Source organism: Drosophila grimshawi, unplaced genomic scaffold, assembly GCF_018153295.1.
Source record: "Drosophila grimshawi isolate 15287-2541.00 unplaced genomic scaffold, ASM1815329v1 contig_311, whole genome shotgun sequence".
Classification (NCBI taxonomy): domain Eukaryota; kingdom Metazoa; phylum Arthropoda; class Insecta; order Diptera; family Drosophilidae; genus Drosophila; species Drosophila grimshawi.
The window spans coordinates 13,117,468-13,123,467 of NW_025063098.1; positions in this window are offsets into that span (position 1 = coordinate 13,117,468).

The following is a 6,000-nucleotide window of genomic DNA, read 5'->3' on the forward strand; positions in this document are numbered from 1 at the left end:
AAATGAGTTCAGTAAAGTTATAATTTTGTTTTGCTTACAACAATGAAGTCAGATAGTGGGAAAAAGGCCACGGCAACTGCACAGGAGAACAACAAGTACATTCTCTGCCTTGCTTGTTTTCCTTTTGAATATAAAAGTTTACAACAAATTAAACTTGCTTGTGGGCATAGCCGAAACAACAACAACAACGACAACAATTACGAGAGGCTTGGCAAAGTTTCCGTTTCGCTTAAATACCCTGTAAGTGAAGAACATATGAGTGGAATATCACTTTGCAAAAGTTTTTTGGACCAGAAGCAAAACAAAAAGGTTCCAAGTATTAATAACCAATTTAATATTTCATTAGTTTCTTTAAATTTATATTAAAAATAAAATTGTTGTCGATTGATGAAAAATTAAAGTTAATTGCAAATATATTGAAAGAATTTAACAAAATATTTTATATTGAATTATTTTTATGCCGCTTGAAGCTAATTTGAATATATTTTTGTATCTGTATTAATAGATACATGTAGTTACTTATAGTCTAATACTTAAAACGTTGTCGGATAACTTTCTTGTTGTAGTTGTTGCCTCTGGCAGTAAAAAGTTTTAATAGAAAATGTTAGTTAATAGTTTTTAACTTTGGCAGAGGCCGAGGCCGCTGCTGCGGTTGATTTGATAAGGGACCTCGGCAGGCAGCACATGTAAAAAGTTTAGTTTTTGGGCAAACGAGCAGCTCGTGGGGGAGGGGTCACGTCGCTGAGCTGAGCTTAACGGAGAGGAGCTTTCTCGTAGTCCTGGCCAAGCCTGTCTAATTAATTAAAATCGCTTTTGTGACGTCGCCTCGCCCATACATCAAATTCAAGCTAAGCGCCAAGATAAGCAAAAAAAAAGTGCCTTTTTAATTTCCTGTTTGCTGATAAATAATGTGCCACACACACACTCGTGCACTCACTCAGCTATATAGATAAAGAGCGAGTGAGAGTGGTAGATGCTTGCAACATGGTGTTATGTAACTTTAAAGCTCCTAAAATATTAAAACCACCCAAAACACTCAGACGGCAGCCCACCCACATAGGGAGCCAACTGGAGGAGCGGCCACAGATAAGGCAACGGTAGCATCACGTACCGGTCAGTATATGCGCAGGACACGTTGCCAAAGAGCTTAAAATGTGGCCCTAAAATAACTTTGTCTGCCCTTCCAGATCCTGCCAGAAGCCCTCCACACACAAACATCCAAACAAACTCAAATACACACACAGCCAGCGAGGAAGACAGAGAGAGGGAAAGCGTGTACACATGTGTGCACAAGAGAGAGTGAGAGAGATGGTGGAGGGAGAAAGCTGCTCCTAGGATTTGAAATTCGCTCGCCAGGCAACATTTTTAACTGCTTGGGGGCATACATCAAAACTTTGGCTTACGCTTAGGATTTATTTATTTTCATATTTACAGAGGCCACATGAACACCCACACACACACACACACACACCGTCGCTGGCGCCATAATGTTGAGTTGCACCGGGAGTGGGAGAGGCTGACAAGGATCTCAAGGATTTGCAGCATTTGGAAGGGGCTAGCAAAGCAGTCGGTATATGCGTATATATGTATATATGTATATTTGTGTATAACTCTGACCACCTACATCTAATTCATGCTACAGCAGCCCGCGCGGCTCCAGCGGTCATAAAATGGCGCACATAAGGCAGAGGAGTCACATGTCCTTCGCGTGTGCTTACGTCTATACGGATGCATACTTCAACGAGGGTTGCTCCCACAGCAAATTAATAAAAAACAAAAAATCAGTCTGTCCTCTGTGACATTTGAGCTGTTAGAAAATTACTAAATGTATCTACATTTCCTTCACAAACGCTTCAAATGTTATTTCTCCTTTGGATTATGTCTCAATATATATCGAATATTGTTGGTATATTATATATATGAATATACAATTAAAAATAAAAAAAATGTAATTAAATAATTATTAGATTAATAATAAATTAAGGAAACATTTTTACCATCTCTTTTTTTATACAAACAAAAGAGCATCGTTTGGCGAAAAATACTTCTAACTTTTTCTATAATACCAAATATTTATTATTTATTAAATTAAGTCAATTAAACGTTTATCCGTGAAATATAATTTAATTAAATTGGAAACTTTTTAACCTCAGTTCTTATTTAAATTCGAATTGCAACCCTCGGTTAAACATGTGTGTATTTTAATGACTATGTGACTGTTCAGGCTGCCTGCCACGTGCGCCGTGTTCAGCCTTGGCTTGGTCGGCTTACGCGGCGTATGAGCATTTTATCTGTCAGAGCGCATCTTTTGCTCAGCAGCCATCCTGCGCCTTTGCCTCTGTCTCTGCCACTCCGCCATCACCCTAGTGCGATTTTATATTTGTAGCTATTAAGAAACGACATTAAAAAGGGAATAAAAACGCCAGGCCACTCCTGACATGGCAGGAAGGCCCGTTTCCGCGCTGTATTTAAATGCGCCATTTGCATATTTATTAGATGTCCTTGCTTCGTCTCGCTTTTGACTGCTTTGCCTTTTAGACCCTGCGCACCGTTCAAAATTATGAATACAGGTTTAAGACAGCGCGCTACATAATTATGTGCCCCACAACCCCCAAAACATTTATGTAATGCAAACAAACGTTAATTTAGACCCTGCTTTCATTTTACAAGCAATTTACTTTTACACACACCAACACAACCATAAACATACTCACACACAGACCCATACTCACAATCACAACCATTTATTGTAGCTCTCGAAAATATAATTTTTGTTGGTTTTCGTTAGGTTTTATTTTTTATTTTTTCATCCTTTTCACAAACAAATTCGCACTTCCACGCATTCATTAATTTGCTTATTATAAAACAAAAAGGTCCTTCCATTGAGTTGTTCTTAAAGTTCCCGAGCCAAAACACTTTAAAATATTCAATCTAACAAAATGTAAAATAGAAAATACGCAATGGAAAAACTTATGCAAAGTGCCACAATAAATACATATGACAGCATATCCTTTTCTCTGACAAGAAGAACTCTTCTGCTAAACCATACTTCAGGCACAGCTCATGCATTATACAGCCAGTTGTTGTTGTTAAAGTTTTAGTAATTGTTGTTGCTGCAGTTGCACATGTCCTGTCAGTGCAGCGAAAGAAAATCGTCTATAGTTTGTGCATTCCTCAGAACACAATCAACTTTATATTCATAAATTTGAGAACCAAGTTGGTTTAGAGCCAAATAGTTTTTTAACTTAATTTTCCCTTAAATCTCGATACTTTCTCAATTTTATATATTTTGTTTGTGGTATTTTTTTAATTTGATAAGGAAGAGGAATTCAAATTTAATTCAAATATATTTTAGAAATATTTTTAAACTTTTTATTTAAATAATTTTTCAAATAATTATTACTTTGTTATTTTTGTAGTTTTAAAGTAATGTTTCATTCAATTTGAATAGCTTTCACAATTAAGAACAAAATAATATTTTTATAAATTGATTCAAAACAATTTCAAATATATATTAAATTTCTTCTTATCAGTTTTCACTGCGCGAAATCTTGGCGAAATTCTATAGAAAGCTATTATAGAAATAGTTCAAACTATGTATGTAGTTGCTGCATACGGATGTCTGTATAAACCTCTCTATGTAGAAGCTGATGGGTTAGTTAAAAAATAAAGCAACAGCTAAACTTACGCAATGGGGCAAGCTAGTTTGAGATGATGGGAAAGGCAAGAGGGATAAGGAGGGGAGGGGACGGCATGAGGGTTCAGCGCAAGGCCAGTCGCCGGGATGCAGCAATTACAAAAGCTTAGGAATGGTCTAAAAATGCCCGTGGAGATGGGAAAAGTCTGGCCACATAGAAACTTGCGAATATAAAATTGCACAATTTAAAACACAGACAGTGGAATGAGAGTGATAAAGGGAGGGGATTGGGGTGTGTGGCAGGAAGCCGGTTACGTGCAAGAGGCTGGTCGCCCAAGAGTAACGTGTGGCATGTCCTTTTGTGTATGTGGGAGAGTACGCAAGGGGTGAGTGTGTAGGGGACGAGTGTGTAAGGGGCGAGTGTGTCCTGTGTGTGCGCCATTTACAATTCACATTTCTAGTTTTCAGTTCAGTTGAGTCATTATTTTATTGCCAAGATACGACGAGCGAGAACTGCGTCGACTCACGATGACAATGTTGAAGGACACAAAGGCACAAGAAGCAGAAATATTTAGCACTGGAATGGAACCAACAACACTTTTGCTTTTCCATTTACTCGAAACGACTGCAAATGTGACGGGCATGGGGCACACGGACATAAAGGACACTGAACACTGGACGTTGGGTAGTAAACACTGCTCAGTGGACCTACACTCTGAGACAAGGAACATCGTCACGTCTGTGGGTGGCGCCTTTCGTTTTCGTCCCTTTTTGCCATTGCAGTGGTCTTTGTCGTACTGCGTGTATCTCTTTCTATGCAAACGTATATGTATATACATATATATAAATGTATGTTTGTGTGTGTGTGTGTTATTAGATTGTTTCAGCTGAAATGTTATTAGAAAATTTTGAATTCAAATTCAAATGACTTTATACTTGGCCATTGCCCAGACCTCCATCACTCCACATTCACCCCACACTCTTAACACTCAGCCTGCACCCCTTTCTTCGGAGCATCCCATTGAGCAATGCATACTATGTGCACTTCTTTGTGCATATATGGAAATTTGTCCGAGACTCTGTCTCCGACTGTCTCTGTACTTCAATCTCTGGCGTAACACATGCACGACGTGGATGCCTTCTCCTCCATTAAACGTTAAATGTTTGGTGTGCAATTTATGTTGTGGCATACTGGTGCATTACCCCAAACGGAAAGGGTATGCAATAGGCAATTAAAAAACAACATAAAACAAGAAAGAATTTGTTGTGTTTGGCACGCCGAAGAATACATACCCTGCACAATATTTAAATTTGAGTCCCAATATACGCCTATCTTGATACTACATCTAATATATCGACCGATTGTTTCTACGGCAGCAATGTGGTAAAGTAGTTCGATCCTGGTAGGGGTCTACTTTGCAATGACCGAAGTAAAAAGATGGATATATGCCAACTCTAATCAAGATTGCTTATAAATTTGATTTTTGTTTTGATCTGACCTCTAAAATACGAGTATGTCAACTCTTCATTGAATTCCTGATAAGTTGAGATTTTCTAATGCGTGCATGCATTCTATATCCATTCTGAGGGTATTATGTTTTTGAATACTATTTAAGAAGACATTTTTTAATCAATATTAAGTAAATTATATCGAAAACCAGTCTCTAAATTTTATTTATATTTACCACAGTCAGGTAAATAACAGTCAAACAATGAGTTTCCGTATGTAAAATGTTTACTTACAAAGATATCTTAATGTGTTTTTAAATGATAAAATAATAATAATAATAAAATATGCAATGGTGAAATAAAAATTCTTTGTTTTTACAGGTCATAAAAAGATCTTATTTTGAAATTGTCGATTCTGTGCTTTTATTATTTGTGGAATTAAATGAGTTTTACGTTAGTTGAGATTTTTTTAAATTTTACAAAACTTCCAAGGTTGGAAGATAACATTTCCAAGTCTTCAAATGAATTTTGAAAGTAAATTCAAAAATCGATTCGCTTCAATTAGACCAGCGTTACGTTACCGGAACAGAAATAGTTAACTAGCTTCAACTGCATTTGGTCTAACCTCAGCTGCATCATACAATTTGGTTAGTCGACATTCAGCCCATGCCCGCAAGGCACCCGCCAATCCCCGCTTCTAGCTGTGCAGGCAAAATGGAGAATTCAAAATATTCCTTGCAACGGTCGTGGCAAACAAAAGTTTCAATAAAAACCAAGCATATACCCAAGCTAAGCACGAGCTGACCAAACTGCCCAACCATCCAACCATTCAACCAGCCCCAGCTCGAATTCAGTTTCAGGTTCAGGTTATTGCTAGTGCAGGAACACCCACAGCAACCGCATTCGTTACATGG